The following is a 24,883-nucleotide window of genomic DNA, read 5'->3' as shown; positions in this document are numbered from 1 at the left end:
TTTTTTTTGGTTGGGGGGACACACTGAAAGCATCATAAATTGTCTAATGAATATGTGTTCTTATGTTAGTGTAATTAGCATGAACGAATAACAACATTGCAGAGACTATTGGCAACAACTTTATTCCAGTTCCACTATTCTAACTTTATCTCATCTAAAGACAAGTCTGTTGTCATGGACACATAGAGAGGGAAGGGGGGGAAACAGCAGCCTCCTGTTTCCAAGCTGCAGGGTTTATGGTGTAAAGTTAAAAGGCTAAAATAGACCGCCATACTTATACCCAGTTGTCCCCACAATAGGACTAATATTGTAAGGTTTTGTTCTGTGTTCAACATTGCCACAAGGTTATTAAGACCTTGCTTGTCGCTTTTATTGTTGCTGTTTTTTTTCCTCTTCCACACTTCCACTTCAATTTCATGTTTGTATGTTGTGTAGGTGCAAGGATTTCAAGGATGTAGTTTCTCATTATCTACATCAATAACACCATGACATTGGCACTGAATGTAACATCTTGGAATATAATCAGCTCCCCGGCAAAAAGGACCCAAGGTATTGAACCATATACACAAACTGAGGTTAGACATCTGTCTATTGCAAGAAATCCATCTCACAGAGGCAGAGTCTCGGAAACTGAAGGTCAGATGCATTGGCCAGACGCTCAACTTATAACTTCTAAAAGACATGGTGCCCACTTTTTGATTAGCAAAAACACACCCCTTTCTCATTAATCAACTCTGACTGATCCAGATAGAAGGACGTTTCATTTTCATCAAAAAGACAATAAAAAAATAGGACGTATCTACGACCCAGACAGTGACTCCCCCTCTTTTCAGAATTAGCCAACCTCCCCAACTACAGTGTTATTAATGTCGTCCCATTCTGGACGCTCCTTCAAATGCGCTCGAGAAATGCGGTTGTTTTCCTGAGCATTTCCTGCATGTTTTCACAGCACTCAGAGCTCGTCCGTCCACTGCTCATTGAAAAACTTCTCCAATCCACTTGTAGGCTGCACCTGGTTTAGTTTCACTTGACATTACATTATCCACAGCAGAGCATGACGTGCACCAAAATATGGGACAAATTTTATTTTCAAATACGGGACGGGCCCAACCTATCTCAAGATTCGTTGCGCGCTGGCATTGAAAGTACTATGGCGGCCTCCTGTCTGTTGAAGCAGTGGTTTGAGCTTCACATCAGCTCATGTGCAGTGACACTTTGTTGCTACATGCCAAACTGCAGCAAACAGCCAAACAAGAGACAAAGACATGTTGCCTTCTGCCACATTCTGAAATATAAAAGATTACAGGCCGAAGCCCAAGGCTGTAGCTTTGGCTGGCTTTTGAGTAAAGCCACAGAGGGGAGAATCATGGCTTTATCCACTGCTGCAGAATATCAGCGGCCTTCATCAGTGGATGTCCTCTGTGCCCGCTCGCTGATATCTCCTTTCGCTGGGTAGAAAGGGAGCATGCTGTAAAACGCTTAGCAGCTTTTAGGCCCAACACACAAACAGAAAAGCATGCGGCTGGGATAGGAACACTAAATCAAGCTTATAAAAACAATGAACAAGTCCATTCACTGTGGAAAAGAATCCGCTGTCTGGATGCCTTGTACTTGTCTCGCTAATGGAGAGATGAGTGCACTGTGTAGCAGGACTCACTAACACGAGCAGGGACAAATAACTAAGCAACAAACACAAAGGGCTCGTATTATATCGAAAGCAGAGCGACCCACAAGACAGCATCCACAGCTCTAAAAGAAAAGGTCAGATTGACGTGGGTGTCCTCGCTCTCAGAAAGCAGCTGTCTCCGGGGTCAGCCCTAAACACGCGTTATTTATCCAGCGAGACTTAATTAAAGATGCCCAACTCGGTGTACGTGTTAAGCAGTGATTTCTCGAAGGAGACGGCAGCGTAATTCGCATTAATTCATCATCCAATAGATAATCCTCAGGTGCACGCTGCGACATCGTTTGCCAAGTTTGTGGCAAATAAAGACCATCTGCTGTTTCTATCCAAGCTTGATTGAAATGACAGGCCTCTAATGAGAAGATGTGGAAAGGAATGTTCTCTGCCAATAGACATCTGTGTTTTGCGTGCGACTAGGAAAAGAGTGACGGATGAGGCGGAGGTTGGGGAGCAGGAAAGGGTTTAAGAGGTTAAAACAGAAAGTTTGCCAAACAATGCGGGAACATCAAGACTTCACTGACGACTTTCACTTATTGAAATTTCACAGAGCACTGGTGCTGCATCTCTGCTATCTCCGAACTCTGTGGGGGACTCACAATGACTCCTTTGTCTGCTTTTTCCCTCTCTGGCATGCGACTTTGTAAACTGCGCACACTCATGCATTGTGTATTCTAGCGATGTACATGCTGTGCTGTCCTTCTGGACTTAAAAAAAAAAAAAAATTTCGCTCTAATGACAATATGGTTTGGCTCCGTCTTACATATTCAGAGTTTAAAAAGAAACCGTTTCAGGCTCTATATAAGAGCTTGTGCGAATGTCCTCGTGTTAAGCGGTAAGTGTGTGGGAGGCGATGACTATAACATGCAATCAGCTGCATGATTCATATGTGTAGGGCCAGAGATAAAAGAGACAAACCTATTAAAATATCCATTAAGTTAATGTCACTGAGAAATGTTGAATGAAATATGCAATAACAAGAAGCCAATAACAACAACAACACCAACAACAACCTGAAAGCCCGAGGCTAGCATGGATTTAGAGTGCAGCAATTACATTTCATTTTCATTTTTCTTACAGGATATAAGAAAGAGTTGAGTTTATAACATGATAAGTGCATTTTGTGATCAATCTAAAAATGCTGTGGTACACAGTGTCCACAATGTACAGAAATCATTATAAGATATAAGTTTTGCCTGTGTCGAGCTGTTTCTTGGAACTCTGTGTTTCTTGAAATTTCACTGAAGATCAACAAGTCAGTATTGATTAAGAGTGAGCTACCAGTCCACAGCACAGCTTCCAGAGCTGGAGGTAGTTGTAGTGAGGCATGTGGAAAAGGTCAGGCTTCTCTGACATGTACAATTGGAACAGACCTTGATATTACAGCCACGCTCAGATGACATGCCTGCGCCCTGTGATAGTATCAAGCCCACGGACCTGTATGGCTCTCGGTATCCAGCCAGCCACATAGAAATGATGAGGTCCCTGTGTGCCCTGGCTGCTGTCGCAACCAATAAATCTTCCCTGGTGAGAGTCAGGGGCTGGGATGTACTAATTGCTTTATTGATTTGGAGTTTTGCTCCACGACAGCACCTGATAAACACATCAGGGAGACAGGGGAGAAAGCATATGGGCCTGCAGAGCTTTAGCATTTGCCCTTATCGTTTTCTAAAGGCAGGGAAACTAAGCTTTAGGGGGGGTAACTGGCCTTGTAGAGGGTTTTTTTTCGCCTAAACACACATCACTGGCTATAAATTTTCACAAAGAGAGAACATGCTGTCAGAGCATCTGCCGATGTGTTTCTCCAGGTGATGCTGGAGGAGACGGGGGAAAAACAGAGGAGGAACCATAAACAACATCACAGGGAGGTTTGCCTTGAAGCCCTCATTCTGCTCTTCTTGTGTTGTAACAATAGAGATCCGGCACTGTGATCTAATTAAAAAGGCTTTGGAATCATTTGTCTACCTTTGTTTAGTTATGCATCGCTGAATGTGTTAAAGGCAACGTAGAACAACTAAAGCAGAGTGGTCTGTCAAGCACAGCCACTAACTTCATTATAATATCTAATAGGCTTCGTTTTAAAGAGAACCACGGGGGATTAGTCACAGCCTACAGGACAACAATCAAATACCAAGTACAGCGCTAGCTTAGCATAAATTATGTCTGATGTCAGTGAAGATCTTTGGACGGAATTTATTATATAAGAGAATGTCAGTTTTATTGCAGCCCATGAATTTTAATAATCAACATAGAACACAAAACAAACATTAGTATGCCTAATTTAAACCAGGAGCATAAATCACTCATTTTGCTTGTCAGACTTAGGCTTTTTCTCCATTTATATATTAACAGCTAACTACTGAGGGGAGCTGTGTATTCCCATGTTATGGTAACACTAGTATTTGGGTAAATTGTTAAGTGCATTAAGTTGGCAGGGTGAGGGTGTTACTGTTTGGCCTTTGAATAAACTAGTCTCAATTGGATACCGGTGTAACTGATGACAATTGACTTTTAAAGACATTTGAAATCTTTGCTTTTCTGTTTAAGGAAATATAAATTATAATAATACAGCATCTTAAACGTAATTGTGCAAAAAAAGTATCTTAAAAGTATCTCTCTGGACAGGTGTTTGACATTTGAAGGCTGGTGTTGCTAGGAGATGGGCTGGAGCCCTGTAGCTCATGAATGACTTTTTCCCCCTCCTTTTTCACAAGCCCATATACAATTAGCCATGTACACTTAGTGGTTTAAGTCCTCTGTTCTTTTATAACATTCAACATCCTGAAGGATCCATCTTACTGTTAAGTTGGTATTCCACTCAGAAAGTAGAAGATAGTTAGCTTACTGTGCTAAGCTAGCACAGATTCCCAGTAGATGTTAATTTTCATTCATTATTGATTTATTCATTATTTCAAACCTGCTGAATCATCAACAGCTCCCACACACTCAGTGCTGTGTTCAACCTGCATAATGGACAGAAAGGGGCTACTGTTAGTTCTGCTCAGAAATTGTCAGTAATTTCCAAACCGTTAAAACTCACAGCAACTTGCCAAGGGCGTAGTTTCTGTTCCCTTCACCTCATTGTTTCAGGTTGAGTTTCTCTCAAGATGTCCTTCTCCCACTGTCCAGTCACCAAAGTCCAGATGAAAGGAGATCTGAGTTAATAAAACCGGAGACACTCCACCATGAACCTACTGCAGTCAGCTAAGCCAGCAGCAGTGAGTAGTGCAGCGGCCTTTTCATCACTGTGTTTCACCCAGGTTTCACCTCTCAGGCTACATACAGCCTGACCTACCTTGTTACAGTAGGTTGCTTTGGTCAATGGAGACCGAAGAGAAGATGCAAATTGATTGAATCTTTATTTTTAGATATAGTCAATTTTTTTCCTAAAATATGGGAGATAAGTATTGGGTAAAGATGCAAATACAACATTATCTATCATATATCATACATATGAAGGAAACTAAACATGGTTTTATGCAGTATATTAGTCTATGTATCTACTGTATCTATCTATCTATCTAGAGAACGGTTGCTTCGGTACCAACTCGGTGTCAGAATTCTGTGACTGTACTTGTTTTTCTACAGTACCAAAGGTAGCGTTGATGTTGTAGGTACAGGAGATGTGATCCTCTGGGACTGATGAGGGCTGTAAAAATAACCCTACAAGCGCCCTAGTCTGACAAGAATATTTGAAGAGAAGAAGAAAGGCAGCACAGTAAACAATAGCAACAACACATGGAACGGCAGCAGCAAGTGCAGGTGCAGCAACGGGTCCGCTGCATCTTGTGGGAAAAAAATCCACGCCAAGACTGGTGTGTGGAGATATTTTCTATTTGACACACATCATCAGGGAAAAGTTATGGGCGACCAAAAGCCAGTACGCAAACAGTGTCAAACTGATCTAAGCAGCTCAAAGACAGAAATCCAGATCTGTATACAGAATTCAGGATGAGTGAGTCTCAGTTGTTTTATATTACTTTAGTTAGTTACTTTATATTAACAGCATGTGGTCAAAATGTTCATGTTATTGTTTGTTTTGCTCACAAAGGCTAACTATAGCTTGTTGCGGCTAACATAGTGACAGTTCATAATGTGAGTTGGGTGCTCTGAACATCAGTAAGCTACTGTCATTACCGCTCAGTCTGTCAAAATGTAACACTGGCTTTTTAAATGAATGCTGTGCAAATGACGTGTTAGTCAGTTTAAACCACTGCTTGCACACTGACTATATGGAGGTGTGTTCAGGCCGCGCTAGGTGTGCAGCGGCGTCTGTTGCTTGCCCCCCCCCCCCCCCCAGTTCCATACAGAGTGCTCAAAAAACAATTGAGCAACTGCTAACAATGTCAGTCAGCTGGTTAACTGCCTGTGTGGCCGTTAACTTTGACGTACCTGCAAAAACACGTATTGCAACAATTAAATTACAATTAAATTACCAACATCATCATTTCTAACCATGAGCAGTTCAATGTTTTGAGATACAGTTTATGCAAGAACAACACAAACTTAATTATTTGTGCATAAGAAAGAGCAGCTGGAGCTGAGCCGTAGAGACTTGGGAAGCTGAGACAGGAGGAGAGAGAGTCTGGTTCTCATATTAAATATACTGTAGTTTTCAGTTATGTCTAAAAAAAAAAAAAAAAAAAAAAGAAAGAACTGTCTTTTATTGCAAAGTTGTTGTAATGTTGAGAAGGTGGAGAAATTATTGTGTGGTTAAGATGTAGACGGGGTTATGATCCTGTGTTCCTTGTCTTTTAGAATAATTTGCCCAAGACATTTCTGGGACATTTTAAAGTAATGTATATACTCACACACTCCAGCAGATGGTCAGTACTTAACTTTACGAATCTCAGGAGGCTACAGCGGAAGTTAAGACTCTGTACTGCAAGTTTCTCTTTTCTTTCTTTTTTGTCTGTTTGAAAAGTTTTATTAAAAAAAATCTGCAAAACTAAACTTTCAAAGGGAAACGATGAACAGGCTTCACTTTTGTGAAAAGGGAATGATTCAGGTTAAACTCTCCTCTACTAACAGTGGTCACCTGTTTTCTTCCCACCCTGTATCTTCCTCCATCATCCTCTCAGACACTAATTTAAGAGAGAATTTAAAAGTACATGAGGCGGTGTTTAATTTTTTGAATCTCAGGCGGCTGCAGCAAGTCTGAAACTGTACTGCAAGTTTTTCTTTGTCTCTCTTGAATATCTTGTGAAAAAAAGATGCATGAATTGACTTGAAGGGTTTTAAATGAAAACTAAAACCAGCTTTTACTTTCGAAAATTCTAAAAAGTAACATTGCTGCAAAATTCGGAATAAACAATCAATTTCAATAATAATAGTCTAATTGTGGCAATATGTTTTCTTTCTCTCTACCTTTGCTATTTGAAAGATAGCATCATAGAATGTTGTAGAAAGATTTTGTTATTCATTCACCAACCACAGACTATACCTAACTATTAATAACTGACTCCTCAAATGTAAGTTTATCCCAGAGAGGTTAATAAAACCTCAGACCTAAAACAGTTCTGTATTAAAAAACCTACGATGGGCTGTGTCGTCGGGGGCTTGTTTTTACGTTATTTACAATAATAGGAGACAGTGTTTTACAACTGTGGGTTCCCATGTCATTCAATCTTTCATTGTGACAATTGTGAGATAAACAGCAGAAAAAGATGTTGTGTAGCGTACTTCCACACTCATGTACGACAACATGCAGCACCAGAGTTACCTGGATGGTGCACTCAAAATTGGCCAATTTCACAATATGGCGTAGGGAAACACAACTTCTGGTTGCGGTGCCATGGCCTTTTGTCTTTTCTACTTTTCTACCTTTGTCGTTTCTAATTAGTCTCTCCTTTTTCTCCCAAAATTCACAATTGCAGACGTTGTCTGTCTTTTCCACAAAGTTCAAGGAAATGTGAAAAGGTCCAATTTAGACAAGGGATACAAATTCAAGTTTAACAAATGAAAACTGACTTCAGCACTTACCTATTATGAGTTAGACTTTAAAGTATGCTTTAATAGACTTTGCTGTCAAGTATGCGTTTGTATTTTTGTTCATGTGTCTCAACCATTATTTCAGCAAAAGTGATAATTAGCGCCAAATGCTGCAGATCACAAAGAAAGCGTGAGGAACCACATGACCTCGAGGTTAATACATACATTGTTCTTGTTTAACAGATGGTTCTTATTTCCTACATGTGTGTGTCCATAGAAACTGTAGCTATACAGTTGAATAATAACCATAGCACACATATTATTGATGTACCATGAAAGCAACTCTTTACAATAATTCCACGCATATTTATAGACACACAATTTATGTGATGCCTACAACATAGAATGTGATTCCAAATCGTCCTTATTGTGCATATCATGAAACTGACATGTAACATCTTTTATAATGAATTATTTTTTTAATATACAATTATTCATATATTCCACAAGTGTATTTAAATAGCATTTAAATTTTGAAAGCACTTCTTTAGATCACCTTTGAAAAACAAATATATCACCTAAAATGACAACAAATATGCTCTTGTGCTGCTGGAAGAAGCTTGTGCAACCATTTGCTTCCATTCCACTTGCAGATGCCTTTTTCAAAAAGCTGGTCTGGCACAGACCCTGCACCCAGGTCACAAAACAAAACAAAGACACTATTTATACTGTTTTCTTTAGACAAATTACCAACAAAATTCATTTCAAAGTGCATGACCGTTGCAAAACAGATTACAATCTAGCGTAAAATGTATATGAACCAGTGGATGAGGTTGTAGTGCAAACGCCTAAAGCCTCTGGTGGGAACTGTGTTCAGCCTGCTCTGTACAGTGCATAATAAATAATAATACATCTATATAAGGTGACAGCAAATACACTGAGACATGAACATGTTGTTTTAGTCAAGTCATGTCAAATGTTATTTCTGTAGCACATTTAAAAACAACCTCAGTTGACCAAAGTGCTGTACAAGCTATACAAATATAAATGTAATCAACAATCCCTATTAACATAAATCAGCAATAAATATGAGTTAAAAATAAAATAAAACAAGTAAAATAAATTGTGCTTGCACTATAAAAACCAAGGTATCTTGCTCAACCAGGACTGAAAGCCAGCGAGAAGAAATGGGTCTTCAGCAGCGTTTTAAAATGATCATGGGTCTGGGCAGCTCTCATGTGGAAAGGTGGGCTGTTCCACAGATAAGGGGCCGCCACCGAACAGGCTCTATCGCCTCTGTTTTAAAGCCTGGATCCAGGAATTTCCAAGAGCAATTAGTTTGTTGACCTTAGCGCTCTGGCTGGAGTGTGAGGCTGTAAGAGCTTGGACATGTAAGGTGCCACTCTTAAAAACAAGTAATAAAATTTTAAACTGGATCCTAAAATAGACCGGAGGCCAGTGTAGGGAAGCCAGTACAGGTGCAATGTGATCACGCTGCTGCATTGTGAGCAGCCTGCAAGCGACAAAGCGATGACTCATCAAGTCCAACATACAATGAATAGCAATAATCTAAACAAGAGGTAATGAAGGCATGAATTACTCTCTCAAAATCATGTGGAGGGAGGCAGGCCTTTAGGCCTTCACCTTACTAAGGAGCCTTAATTGAAAAAAGTTCATCTTGACATCCGAGCTGATCTGTTTATCAATTTTGAAGGCACGGTCAATAATCACACCAAGGTTCCTTACAACAGGGTGACAGTAGGAGGCTAATGGGCCGATGGCACTGTCCAAATAGAACCATTTTTGGTTCTGGGAGCTGGGCTGAACTCCCGCATATGCAGAGTTCGTAGGTGTCACCTGAAATGTCAGAGATCATTGAAGAGGGAATGCAGGACCAATCCATAATCCAACTCTGGGTTAGCATTCATTCCACTTGACTGACTGTGAGAGAGCAAGTTCTATGAAGCAGCTCACGTGAGATCAGCAGCCACTGCAGAAAGGCGCTCTGTGAGGATCATAGAGGGAGCCCCGCACCAAAGCCTTAGAAGAGAGGTTTGGAAGTTGAGCCACAGGTTATTAAACAGTATGCAGGCACCTTTGATGTTAATTTTCTCCCAGGTGCACTCATCATCCACCCCGGTGCTACAAACTTCAGAAGCAATCCGAATGGCGAAGTGGTTGACCTCGAGTGAAGCCTCTGCCTATGGCGCGGTTGAGGTCATGTGTCCTGGTGTGAAAGACAACGGAGAGTTAGTTGAGGGTGATAAGTAACTAAAGAAAAACACAAGCCAAGCACTGGCAAGTCCAAGGTCATGCTGATGTGTCACTGGCTGTTTATAGCACAGGAGTGATGTCACTGTAGAGAGGGTGTGGAGAGATGAAGAGCTGGTGAAATCAAGGCATCAAAGGCATATTTTTTATTTGTTTTTCTGGAAATGTATTTGACTGTAAATGTGTTTGTGAAGAATCTCAGCTGTTAACCTGTTGTTCTGCACACCTGAGATTCATGTCAATCTTCCCTTGAATGATTTCACTGTAATTAGTCAGTACATTTCACATTTCAAGTTCAACTGAAAATGAAAATATGAGAATGTGTTAGAACTCAGCACTCCCCTCACAATCCAACGTTGCCCTTCGTCCTGTGACAAAGTAAGATGGAGGAAGTTAATTAGCTGAGACATTTAGCAGATAGGTGTGGTGTTTGAACAGGTCCAGTGACTGAATGCATCACAATTAGGGGAAAAATCTTTTGGCAGAATTAAGCTGTCACCTTGGCAGTCACGATATTGACCCACATCCCGTTGTTCAGAGGTTTGTTCAGTGTGATAGTCGTAGTTTTTGGAGAAATACAAGTTGAGCAGGGAAGTTAAAGAGCAGAGATCTGGAAGAGTGTGTAGGAGAATATAAATATCAGACAAGGAAACTACTTCAACCCCTTGATTTGATTTTGACATTTTACCTTGTTGCAAATATGAAACACCATTCAACAATCTCACACCTTTCTTCTGTTGTCTGAAGAAGTCTTTCGGATGAGAGGAGAAACATCTTCAAGAACATCAATCAAGTCCAGTTACCTTATTACAGCGCTTAGGTTGACTGTAAATGACATCATTTGTGCACTCTGGTTCACTTCTGGTTACAGAAGATCTCTAATTTGACTCCCTGGTAACATGTAGCAATGGAAAAGTAATATCAATATCAATATCAATAATCATATCATATCATATCATATCATATCATAATATCAATAAGCTGCAGGTGCTACTTACTGTATATTTGCCATAGACTGTGTAACATGAAAGTGGTTAATGGAGGGGTTAATACACTCACCCATCATAAAACAATGACACAGCTTGTCTTATGAGACATGGCTATGCTTCTTTGGGAGGCCCTTCCTGATGTGACTGACTGGAGAGGAGAGGAGCTGATGTGACTAATGTTACAAAGACAGGAAGTAAAATCACAACAAACACATTATTAACGTAATTTCAGAAACGGTTAACACAAAAAGAGTCCTGGCAGGAAGTCTCTGAAGCGGCAGATCGTGACATTGATGGCTTTGAAAGCGGAAATCTATGTAACATGAGATTTTTTAAATCATGGCCAGGGTTCTGTTCACTTCTATGAAAAGTAAATTATACAGAAACATATGCTGGAATATGAACAGATAACAGCCTAATACAATTGGATTTAAACAAGTGCTCACTGACTCATATCTTAAACATATATGCATGGTGGCTGAGATTTATGACATTTACTTTTCACAAGTATGCGGCCTTGGCTTTCCAAGTTTTAATGGATTTTCATATTCCAACCTGCCACAACTATTTTAATACACAGATACAGTGCATGTAGCTGTGATAGAAGATGAATAAAAAGTAATAGTGCTGCCAGCACTAACTCAATTCCCACCACAAAAAGCAAATTGACATTTGTATATACGGAGCGCAGCATCACATTATTCTTTCTGTCACAAGACTTACAGGTATTACACTTTTGAAACTGCAGAATTTGTTGTCTTGAGATTTTTCTGACACAGAAGAAACGCCTCACACAGAAAAGCGTCATTCAGTGTAATATGTTAAGACTGAAAAAAGTGGGATGCAGTCATTTTATTTGAACTGCTCACCCAAAAGAACTGGAGCGTGCCACATAGTCACGTCTCTCCCCAGGTCTCTTATCTGTGCTGACTGCTATCCATCAAACAATGTGGCGTAAAATGCCAAGACAATTACCACAGAGTATATGTGCTCATTACACTACTTTACACCACTATGGAGAGCAACAATAAGTGCTCAAGGTCAACTTGCCCTGTCATACATCAAGTCACTGAAACAAAAGCTAAGGCCTCATCTCTATTTGTTGCAGGAAAGGACAAGCTTACGAGTGCATTCGAGTCAATTATATAAAAGAACACACTCTTTCACAAGATTTAGGAAAGGATGGTGTAGAACCTGCAAACAAATACATGTGTAATCTGACAGACATCACTAGCCGCGATTCCATTGTGTTCAACGGTGTTTGCCATGACAAAACAACAATTGCAAATGGTCTGTGTTTCAATCGACTGATGTTATCAGGATAAAACAATGTTTTCTCCTGTCGTGATATCATTCCTATTAAACATGGCGACAGATTTCCAGCATCTGCTAATTGTTGGGATGATTGCATCCAACACAATAGCCCTTGTAGTATTTAATCAATGGCGAAGAGGGTGTTTGGTGCATGAAAAGACGGAAAGGCAGAAGCTTATATCTGGCAGCAGCCATGGATCAGGGATTTTTGGGAGATAATGCAATGCTTTTAAATGTCACGTGACTTAAATGAGGAAAAAGTGTTTCCAGTTCACTTTTGTGTAAATGTAGATGTGTTTCCAGCCCTAGTTTTTGACTTTTCTTTTCACTTTTACACTTACAGTTGTTGTCACTTCACTAACGTTAGCCATAAAAATTTTAAGTGAATGTTATGTTTATTACTGTTGTTTATTGAACTAAAAATGAACTAATGCAGCTTTAATCAGCAAAAGGGAAAATCAGAAATACCACTACCACTGTTAACAGCAGTGATAATAATGTTTATAATACACTGTTTCTTTAATTTGCACTTACATTTGTGCATGAGATAATTAACTAATGCTCCACTGCCATTAAAAAGACTCCTCACACTCCTTGCCTTGAGGTTTTAAATGTATACCTACACATCAAAATGGAGTTCCTCCATCTCGACAGATGGACACACATAGAAGATGTGTTTGTGCACAATTAGCAGGCATCTCTTCCCTGCTCTAGTTCCAATCATCACAATAAGAAATGATAATGGGACTTGACAGATCATTGGATGCGTCTTTTGATTCAGATTCAAACTAACTCACCATGAATGTACAAAGAGCTGTAGGACAGCCATCAAAGACAGAGTGACAAATCACATGCCAGAATTGTGTTGAATCATCCATATTGATACAGTATGAGCGCGTCATGCCTGTTGCGCTTGAAAAGGACAGGTTCCTATCTGCTTTCAACAGATTGCTATGACTGTTCTGCTATATGTTACAGCGAGTGAGATAAGAAACAACTCCCACAGCAGATCAGAGCTTCTGCAATTGACATATCGACGTATCTTACCCTGAAATTTCATTCCATATATTATATATCCAAACCAGTTTGTCATCATTATGCAACTAAAACAGAAGGTCATCACTCTATGCCACGTCCTGCATACCAATGTGGTGGAGGAAATCATTGACTTAGTCACTGCCCAGCCACAAGTCAGAGGTGTGATGTCAGCATAAAACGCCATATGGAATGAGGGAGCAGAATATGTCCCTGAGCTGCAGAAGTAAATGAGGAAAAATAAGCTAATTAATGGGGTAAATAAAGTCTCAGGTGACAGCGGTTAATGTAATTTTATTATGCTAATAAATCTCAGAGGTCTCTGGTGCTCTACAAGAATATTGGTGATAATGACTCACCGGAATAGATTTACAAATTGGAATGCAAAGTACTATTGGCATCTTCTACTATTTGCTCTAAGTGCCTAACTGACTTATATTCATTTGTATGGATTTCCTGTGCACTTTTGTGGCAAATAGCATATTACTGTAATGTGGTGGAATTTCATAAGTTTCATTATGAGTGGTAATAGTAAAACCAAATGAATGATGTAGGCCTCAGTGTGCTGATTAATGACAACAAAAGCAGCATAAATTTGAATTTCAGGATTGTGTAAATGTACACACATAGATGGAAAAGAAAGCCTTGTGTTTTTTGATCCAGCCAAATTAATGACTATCATGAATTGTAAGCTTTGTTAATTGTTCTCTGTTCTTAGCTTTAAGCCTTACACCAGTATTGTCACGTGTTTTTAGCATTGTTTTATCCACTACTTTAATTTGTATTGTTCTGCCTTCAAGCGGTGGTCACACCACAAAGTGAAATTTGCTTGTCTTTGGGGCCTATTGATGAATTGTGGCGTCTCTGAACTAGTCATTGACAATAGCTCCTGGAGCTTCTGTCTAATTTTTCTCTGTTCTATTTACTTGCCCCATCATTGTACACCATTTCATACAATGTCAAATAAAGCTCTCTGAGCTAACGAGTTTGTAATGACGTGTTAGCTCACCTGTTAGCTGGGCTCAGTTGCTAATGGGACGGTACGTTTACACACATTATCCAAAGGATGCATTTGAACCATCGACTCCTCTCTCATACCCGTCTGCAAACCGGTCCTCTTTTGTCAAACAACTTTTACTCTGACAGAGGAGGTTCAAATCAAAATGAATGGTGCAGCACAGCTCTCTGGTTCTGCATCCCCTCAAAGGTCAGCACTGTCAAGACAGCTTGCTATTGGTCAATGATGCAAATTCTCTTGTCAGAGTTCACCAAAGATGAACTCTCTGCAGAACATTTGCGCAAATAATTTTGTGTGAATCCTCCAATTCCACTGGAATCATTTTTATTTTGCCGGTTTAAATCCTGGGGCTGTATTACAGAAACCTCACAACTTGCAGATCTTTTGGTAACCATAGCAATTAGGGTTAGGACCTGATTCAGGAAAAAATACCTTACAGATGAATAGTTCTTAATTTTTCTTTTCCTATCCTTAAATAGACGTGTATTGCACAAGCTTCTAACTTCCCGAAATTTTGAATAAACTCTGGCTGCTCTTCAATTGCTTTTACACAACCAACAAAACAGCAACAGGTGGAAGTAAGTCACCGAGAAGCTCGTGACAGACCCCAACCACGTGTTGTGGTTTGATGACAAAACACTTGTTAGTAGATACAAGGTGATCTTAACCCACCGTCTCTCTTTTATCTCCAGAGTTAGTGTTGTTGTAAATTTCCTAAAAATAACATTTAGATTTTTCTACAGCTGTTACCAACACTTCTAACTTTTTGTACATTTCAGTGAGAGATCTAAGCAACACCTCAGTGAGATGAGATAAGAAAAAGTAGCTTTAGTTGCTAGGTAACACACATAAAAGTTTATGGTTATGTGATTGGATTCCTGAAGTTAGTTAGAATTTGCTTCTGTAATACCAACTTGGGAAATTATAGTCTTCCTATCTTAAGACTTGAAACTCAAGATAGGAAGTTTCTCTAATACGCTCCCTTGTGTGTAAAAGACCTTTCTGCTGTCTTGGACAAGTTTTCCTTACAGAAGAAGTTTTGTACATAAAAATAAAATAAAAATACTTGCAGGTTTTTTTGGCCAACCAAAATGATGATGATAGATCCTCTTGAACTGAAAGCAGTTTCTAATTGATGTGGTGTGTATGCTCAGCTGAGACTATAGCTGTGTAGTTTCCTCAATAGTGAGCATTAAATTAAGATTTCATACAACATGAATTACCATGTTGGCATGTGTTGGTGATACAACTGCACTTAAAAAAAACATGAACGGTGAATTGAATAATAAAATAATTTTTATTTTATATGTTTTTATATGTATATGTTATATGTATGCCTACATATTTTTTATATATAGAAATCCAATGTATGTATATATATTACATTTACGTATGGACAATGCCACACAGTTGCTTGATGCCACATTTGTTCTTCCTTGTGTGACATTCACCCACATATTGTATGTCCTTTCAAAAGCTTTTACTCAGTAAACTTCCTCATAAACAGACTCACGAATTGAACAACATGAGAAAAAGTATTAGACATTGCATCTTAATCATGAAACATTCATAATGTTGTGGGCAGATTTGCACATATAAAATTCTAAAGCTAAGGCACTGCATACAGTAGTCCTGCAGTATGTACAGTACATGCATATGTTAATGAATCCCAGTGCCGCAAACGGCAAATGCATGCACAGAACTTTAATTAACATGATTTAACATAATGAAATTCCTCAGAAACTCAGTAATCCTCTGGACCAGAGTGGCAGTAAAAAAAAAGTGAAACAGAAGAACCTCAGTGATGCAGAAATTGAGACAATACTCAGAGTTGCTGGGGGATAAAAAAAAAAACAAACAAAAAAAAGAACTGTGGTATTTTGGCCACACAAAAAGATGATGTATGGAAGCAGTTTAATACCCTTATATCCTCCCGGAGAACTGTGGAAGAACATTGAAAGAAAGTGGTTTGATTAAACGCTGCTCACTACACGGTGCATTGCGGCCACCTCAGAAAATGGAAAGGTCTGAGGAGAAGACCGTGGGTGTGCTCTCCCAAACTGCTGCCTCACTGGGGGATGTGTCAGTTTCTGGCAGTGATCCAGATGAGGACAGTGGCATTATGCTCATTGCTGAAGCTGTACAGCAGCTGAGTGGTGCAGAGGGACAGACCTAACTGGACTGTGGGTTCACTTCACCACTTGCATTTTCTTCTTGGCACATAATGGGACTTTTAAAATTTCATGTGAAAGAACATTATATAGTTATTAATTTAAATGACATCTACAATACCTTTTACATTAATGTACTGTTACATTAGTATGCTGTTTTTCACGCTGCTGTTTATAAAGTAACACTGCAGGAAATAGAGCCATACAATTTGAATTTATTGAACATACATTTTCTATCAGGGACACCAGAGTAATATTTATTTTATTTATTCAACGTTTTTATATTCAGGTGAATCCCATTGAGACGGAAATCTCATTATCAAGAGAGACCCGAATGTACATAAAAAACGTAATAAAAACAATTCATGAACTCATATTCCAAACTAAAACTATCAATTTTTAAAGTGCTCTGGAGCTTAGGCTACTCCATGTATCTGGGGTATTGAGGACAAAGGATCGCTGTCGCCGCTAACCTTGCCGACTAATACATGCATTTCCTGTAACTTCCTGTTTGCGATAAAAGTCATTTTGTGTGGCCAGTTAGCTGTAAACAGTGAACAGTGGGGCTTATCTCAGTGGGTTGAAAGTACAAACAGTGACGATGGCAGTCCGAATCCTGTGAAGAAATAGTGGGCAGTATAAAAACTGCTATATCAAGAAGTCATTGTAGAATCTAAATACACTGAATGGCTATTGCTGGAAAAACTGTGCGTTCATGAAAATCTCAAGTATTACACCTTTGGAGCACTGATAGGGAGGACTTTTGCTGTCTTTTAAAAGCGTTTTCTTAATTTTACTGCTTTTTATTTCTGTATGTCTTTTCTTTCAAGACTTGTTTATTAAATGTGCTATTTAAATCAACTGTATTAATTAGCTCAATATTCAATCATTTGGATATATACAGTACTGGGCAGATTTTAGTAACTTCAGATGTTTAGTTTCTTATCCATCATACAGTACTACCATCGGAGAGGCATCTGATTGGTCCTGTAGTTAATACTGTAGCATGACAATGACCCCAGACATACATCACATGAAGAGACAGAAGACACGGAGACAAACTAAATCCACTGGGGGAGGATGATCACAGCAAATATTGATTTGATTTAGTTTTTTTTTCTGTATGAATTTAACTGACAAATAAAAAACTATTTATGGCATCCTCAATTTACTCTTACGTTTGCACAGTACTGTATATAAAAAAATGTAACATTTCTACCAAGTCAGACTTATAGTTTCTTGATAAATAAATCCATTATTCATGGCATTTTAAATTGGGGCACAGACGAAAGCTTTTCCTTTCTTGAAAGTAGCAGCAATATATTTTCGTGTTGCTCTTAACTAACTAGGTGCATTCCCTTAGGTCTTATAGGAAGGCTTTGGTGTGATAAGAAAAAGAGCAGAACACAGACTTCCTCTGCAAAAAGTTAGAATGATAAACTTTTCCCACAGTGAAATACAGGATCTCATAAATTAGAGCACAGTGAAACCGGTATGAACACATGTTCCTTCTGACAAGACTTGCCTGGGATAAAATGAGGTGGGAGCAAGTTTCTGTTTCCTACATCTCTGACAGAAAGCACGCTGCAGCTATGCTAACGAGTAGACAAGTTTAGAGAGCCCGAGGATGGCCCTCTGAGGAACACAGGAAGAACAATTTCAGTCCCCAAGCTTGGCCTGTGAAACGCACGGTTGACTGTGAGGCATCTGATGTAGCATATCAAATACAGGTGAGGCCCGGGGGGGATTGGAATCGGCGCGCTGCCTCTTTAGGCATGTGTCCAAATGCCTGGCACCACACTCGGTTTAGAGGCTTTAGAGGCGCTCCTCATACGCTAGGAGAAGATAACCGGTGCCAAGAAACAAAACTGCAGCGGAGATGAAAACATGCCAACACACTCAGTGAAATTTCACCTATATGTGATATCAAGCGGAGGAGAGGGGGGCCTCAGCTTGAAGAGAGTGAAACATCGCCTCTCATCACCAGCAGAGCACGGCCGGTTGTAAGTGGAGTTCCATCAATTACTCTGAGGGGCTGCTTCGCACCAGTAAGTATCCAGTTCCTCCACATCCATAATCTGAGCCGAAAATGTCCACTGTGGTTACCTGACAGAGGTGGTGTTTTGGAAACAAATAAAAGAGACATACCTGTACACTGTCCAAATTAGCAATACAATTAAAGGATTGAACATAATTCAGAGTTTTGCAGAATATATCATTATGAATAACACAAAATAAATAAAAATCATCATTCTTGTCTGATGATAAGGTTGCAGCCCAGTATATACACTAGAGGACAGATTATCATGTCTAATCTTGTATCATTACAGGGGCATCAGCTGAACTGTTCATCAACAACCTTTTAAAAATGCACTACTAAATAGACTGTGTTCATGCATTTTTTAAAATTCTTATAAGGGCTAAACCTATCTTAAAATTTATCTATCGTTGCGGTTTGACAGTTTAGCCGACTGCAGTGAAATGCAAACTATGTTATAACTTGTGTTCGGCTCATATCATGTTCACGTATCTTGGGACTAATACAGACATTTACACACCTTGATTTCCTGGCTATCCAGGGAGATGAAAGTCATTTGAAGTGAATAGTATTTAATTATTGACAGCATATTTGCAATATCGGTTTGGGTGGGAGACGGAGGAATTAGGGAGTGGTTGAAGGTCATTCCTGTTTCTTTTCATTTTCCTCCTTTGTTATCTTATTTTCTTCTCCTCTTTCTCCTTTTTAAAAGTTTTCTCAACCGCTCCTGTTTTATATTTCATTCCCCAAACACTAATTCTGAATCTAAAACAAATAATAATCCACCAAGTCAAAACAACGAGCTGAGACAGCGTACCTGAAGGTGTTCGTCCTTACAGGTGTTCGTCCTTACAGGTGTGTTTGATCTCCTGATCTCTCTGGATCGCCTCCTTAAGTCATCCCACCTCCCTTTTGAGTGTTAGAGTGGATCCTTATCTCTTTTCATTTCCCGCACTGTCTTCTTCCAGCTCACCTTTCTGTGAGCCAGCTCCTCTCTGAGACTCCAAAGCCTCACATGTTCAATACCTCCACTGGTTTCTCCTCTTCAGCTCCCTCTCTTTCTGAGCCAGCAGGTCGAGGTCTCCATGCGGGCTTTTTTTGAGCCCGCCTTTCCTCTGTGAAACCCCCGGAGGACGTTGTCTTTGAGCTCCTCTTGGAGCTGGCTCACCTCAGTCTGCTTGTTTTCCAGGAAGCCAACGTCCTTAAAAGCTTTATTTTCCCCCTTCGGTGATTTGATTTAATTGATGACAGAGATCAGGGCTTCCCTGAGCCCCCGCATGACTAAGTTGTTGTGCTGATCGGTGTGCTGCAGCTTATTTGAGCCACCACCACCATCATATTGCATTTGCCTAACCGTCATATTTTTTGGCTAAAAACACAGTCCCATCCCAACATTGGACACATATAGAAAAAGAAGCTGTACACTGTAATCTAAGGACATCAATAGGCTCTACGAACTATCAGACTGCCAGAGCCCCGGCCTGTTTGATGGGAAGAACGTCCCCAACAGTGAGCAGCAGCTCAGGCTTATGCAACAAAGTGTTTTTGTAGTAATTCAAATGTTTAAATTTTTTAGGTTCCCACCAAATTACCACTGACATGCTGCCATGTCTGCGGGGAGAGGGTTGCAACGGTTTGCATTTCTCTCAGTTACTCAGAGACTACTTGGACTGGACCAACCAAACTGTTATATATTAAGCTGACATCTGTCTGCTATTTGCCCATGCCATTTAAAGATGATTACATGTGATGTATCATTCATAATATTTATTTGAATGGGCGAATGTAGATGTTGCAACCCTGGGGACAGATGCAACACCGATCAGGAATGGTTGCAACACATTACAAATACATTAACTTTTGCATTTGTCTCAATAAGCATAATATTCTGAAAATATGTATCGGTTTACAATAATATTATTGTTTTGTTTGGTTATTTAGTAATATTAAAGAACAGTAATGGAGTTTTGTTTTGCATAGAGCAAAGGCGTACCTGGAGTCAAAATAAGCAAAAATGATCTATTTTATTGCTTATGTGAACAAAACAGACAAATACATTATAAGGCCACGAGAGGCTGACAAAACTATTCCCAAAATAACTTGTTTGTATTTTATTATACATTACAATGAGCAATTATTCTTGCATCAGTTGTGCTATGGGACACAATTAGCTTCATATTTTGCAGCTAATTTTTGAACAAAAAAGTAAAAAATAAATGAATAAATAAATAAATTGTTGTATGGTCTGTTTTGATGTAGCTGCTTAGCTTAGGGACAGTTGCAACCGTCCCCCACCCTGTCAGCCTGTGCCCGCGAGACACACTGACCTTGACGCATTCTAACCCTTTCGAGTATGAGGTCAACAAAACCACATGTCGAGCATGAGTGTCATCACTCTATCACGTTTCCGATTGCATGAATAAGACTCGTTGCAACCTTCCCCCAGTCTCCCCTAATTTTCAGTCGTAGGGTTTGTGTCACGAGTTTGAGGGGTAAGTAGGACCCAAATACAGCCAACTCTTGGGAGAACGGTTCAGACAGGTTTATTAGCAAATGTGAACGTGACATGAACAAACCCAGAACAAAACTGACGAACCAACACAGACAAAGGGGAGCACAAGGACTATATAGACAAGGGAGGCAAGGTGATTGCACACAGGTGAAACACATCAGGGCGGGGCAGACAATCACTACACAGAAACAAGACCACGACAAGAAGCAAAAAACACTGAGACACACAATGAACCAAGTTACAAAATAAAACAAGTGCGAAAAGTCCAAAACAAAACTAACAAAAAGTGTCTGCCGTTGAAAAACATGACAGTTTGAATGGAGTTAGGTTTGGGTTCAAATGTTTTGGTAACGCTCTATTAGAAGTGTCTGGTCATGGTTTTGTTTTATGTATCTATAACTGGCTCTGCTCCTTTCGTACAGGCCACAGAGCACAACTGGATGTTAAATGCTTAATTGCACCGTGCAGTACATCTGTGTGGAAGCATCTGCACTCATCAATTCAGGTTTCTCATTTGTCAACATCTGTACATAAATACTGAATATTAAGAGGTTAACTTATAGGATACGGTAATCAAACAGCCTGTGCATGCTTTGAACTCGGTATCAAAACATTGGAGGGAACTGTTGCCTCCTCTTTTTGAGCCAGTGTCTCCATAGGAGGTCTGTGGATGACTTGCCTTGGTTTCTTTTGCTCTTGCTGTCAACTCCCTGGTGCCTGAAACTCTTTTTTTTAAAATTGTGAGTAAAAAAATCCACTTTGATACAATTCATGTGATGTTAGTAGATAGCAGAAAAGATTTATCAGTAATACTTTGATATGAATATAGGACAATAGAAGCTAAACTGTATTTATCAATCGTATCATAGCAATCATAATTAGCAGAGCCAATAATTTAATATCAGAAATACAATATATTCACTAAGAAATATCAATTTAATAAACCAAAAAGAGGTTTGGTGATGAGGCTCTTTCTAAAATGCACACCCACGAAGATCAGGGAGGATTAGCCCCATGAGTTCAGATGCAGCTCTGACGTGAACAGCATGGAGGATTTTCCAGCATGGCTCTGTTACTTTGTGTTATGTTACTTTTTAGAAGAAGAGAGTATGTGAACTGCATCCTCAACTGACATCCAGTCCCAGTGCACATGAAGCTTCCCCTTGGTCCACAAAACCAGAAGAGCAAGCTGCCAACAGGCTCTGAGAAAGAGACTCTGTCGATCACCCAGACTGGTGCTTTGAATAGCATTTGTATTTTTTTTTACATTATTCTTCACACAAAAAGATATAATAAACTAAATCGTTGCATCAATCCTCCTTGTCAGGACTTCAACTTTCAACATACAAGGTTCAGCTTTGTAGTCATTGAACTGGCTTTGTTTCTTGAACAGTCAAATCATTTCTTAAATAAAATGCCTCTTATTTCTATAATCTTATCCAAGTACCCATGGTCCATCTAAGCCGTAATCTTTATAAAGCCCCTGCAGGGCTGATGCCGCACGTTTTATCATTATCAGATCTAGAAAGTCCTTTAACCAGTGATTCAAACAAAAACTATTTGGTTTCCTTTCTTTCCAGCTCATGAGGATGCTGCTTTTCACAGAAAGGAAAGCAAGTGTCACAGCTGATTTCACTCCATCCATTTTAACAAAAAACACACTTTTGGTGATAATGATACATCAGCCTTTAATATCAAACATAACATATTTTGGACTCTGACCCAAACTTGTCTTATTTCTGGGCAATGCCATAACAGATGGATTAAAGATCCTCTCTCTCCACATCCACACCAGCGTAGGTCTGACATAGTATTCATCGTTGAATAGCATTTAAAGCTCTTCACTTCTCTCTCAGGTGAGTTTTGGATTACGACATTTAACATATTCAGCAGCAAGAACCCTTTTCAGCACTTATTTTAGTTCTTTGTATAACAAAATCTACAGTCGGGTTTTCAGCTGTCTTCAATCTATCAAACATGGACGGATCAGGTCAGTTAATAAGCGTTTGCATAAATGCAGAATAAAAGTATAAGGCTGTTTAACATCAGTAAAAAGTAGATTTAGACATCAAAAGTAAAACAAAAAAAACATTGATGATATGTCCACGTTTTACATATTTTTACATCTGTTGTCAGTACATTCAGCTACAGATAAAATGTTTTGCTTGACACTGATAATCAGTGCAGTACAGTGTGGCTTCCCGCTAGTACATTTTGATTCTGAAAAATGAATTTGTCATATTCAGTTAATGCAAATAACATATTCTTCCAGCCTAAAGTAAATGGAGTGTAGATATGATCAGCAATAAATCACGGCAGTTTACTCCGCAGCTGCTTCGCTTGCATATTTTCCCCCTAAGGTTTGTGTTGTGCTTCAGGATCATTGTATCATCATCAGCTTTTGGCTGAGGTCTTTTTGTAGCTCCTTTTTTTTCCTGCCACAGTATAAGGTCCTGACTCTCCCTCTTTACAGGTCAATATATGTAAATATATATATATTTTATAAAGATACACTTGAAAGAGAGAGAGAGAGATGCTGCAATATCTTATAAAACATCAAAACATTACAGCTTTCATGTTATAGGGGTCTGTATTTACTCTAGCATTCTCATCCATGCTCATGAAAATGTCAGAGACCACAAGATGTTGTAAGCACATCTTTCATATCTTTGAACATACGTATCTCTGCTATGAGGTTGTCAGGAAAATGCAGTTTCAATGCACATGCCAAACAACAACCATCCAGCATCAATACAATGAGAGGGGTCGATTGTCTGACCTTAACATACACAAAGAGCATGCAAGAACTAGTAAAGGATACGTACATAAGCTATGAGACCATGTGACGGATGAAGAGAATAAAAACTTGTGTAACTTGTAAGAGGAAGCCGAGTGTCCTCTCTCTTTAGCATCTGCAGTGAGCCCTGAGACAGGGACAGACAGCCTTGGGTTTTTTACATAACAGATGTATCAATGTATGAAGAAACAATCCCATCAAATTTATGCTGCTGATTGGAGTCTTGGAACTCTTAATTGGTTGAAGGAGGAGAACTGCACACAGACGTGCTCTTTTCATCCATTTTTTTTTTTTTTTTTTTATTGCAACAGCATTGTGGTGAATCAAAGCCCAATGTTTGAAATGCTGAAATGTCCTTTCGGCTTGATGTATGTGGGAAAGACAAAACGACGACTGAAAATTTGGATTTGAAACCCGAAAGCACAGGGAGGAGACAGGATCTTATTTCTCCTGTGGCAAAAATATTTTCTACAACACAGCTACACAATTTCTTTTTCAATTTCAGAAAAGTAAATTACATTGAGCAAGGTGGCAATCTGGACCTGCTGCTTTTGAAATGCGAAGCATCTAGGAAACATAAATGAAACACAACACTGCAACGCAGACTGAATGAAGAGCTTGACTTAAGGTGTTTCTGTTTGACTGTCATTATTAGCTTTGATACAATTTGTGAATTTGGGAATTGTGTTGAACTTTGTTTTTTGGGTTTGTGCTTTTGGTGGGATTGATTGGATTGAGTGTTTGAATTTAACGTGAAGATGGTGCCATAATGTGTGAAGCAAACACAGGTAACAGCACAGGTGACACTGATGATGGTTTGACCACCAAATTGTCCTATAGGATCCCTTGTGTTGTTTGAAAATGTGTAAAATGTGGTTTTCAACCCAGTATTTCCTGTTTGGCCCCTGATGAAAATGTAATTAAAAAAATCGGGGTTTGATTTAGCGAAGCTGCCAAACGTGGTTTCTTTCCGGGGAGCCAGTGGTGGTGATTGTCGCTTGACCTGAGCTTCAATCATTGGTGTCCTCATTATACCAAAAGTTACAATAGCTCTTTGAGCAGCAGTACATCTTCAGGGCAGACTGGAGGCTACAGTGAGCTGCTATCGAAAAGTGACAAGACAGGT

This window comes from Seriola aureovittata, chromosome 13 (genome assembly GCF_021018895.1).
Source record: "Seriola aureovittata isolate HTS-2021-v1 ecotype China chromosome 13, ASM2101889v1, whole genome shotgun sequence".
Lineage (NCBI taxonomy): Eukaryota > Metazoa > Chordata > Actinopteri > Carangiformes > Carangidae > Seriola > Seriola aureovittata.
This window is presented reverse-complemented; position numbering follows the sequence as displayed.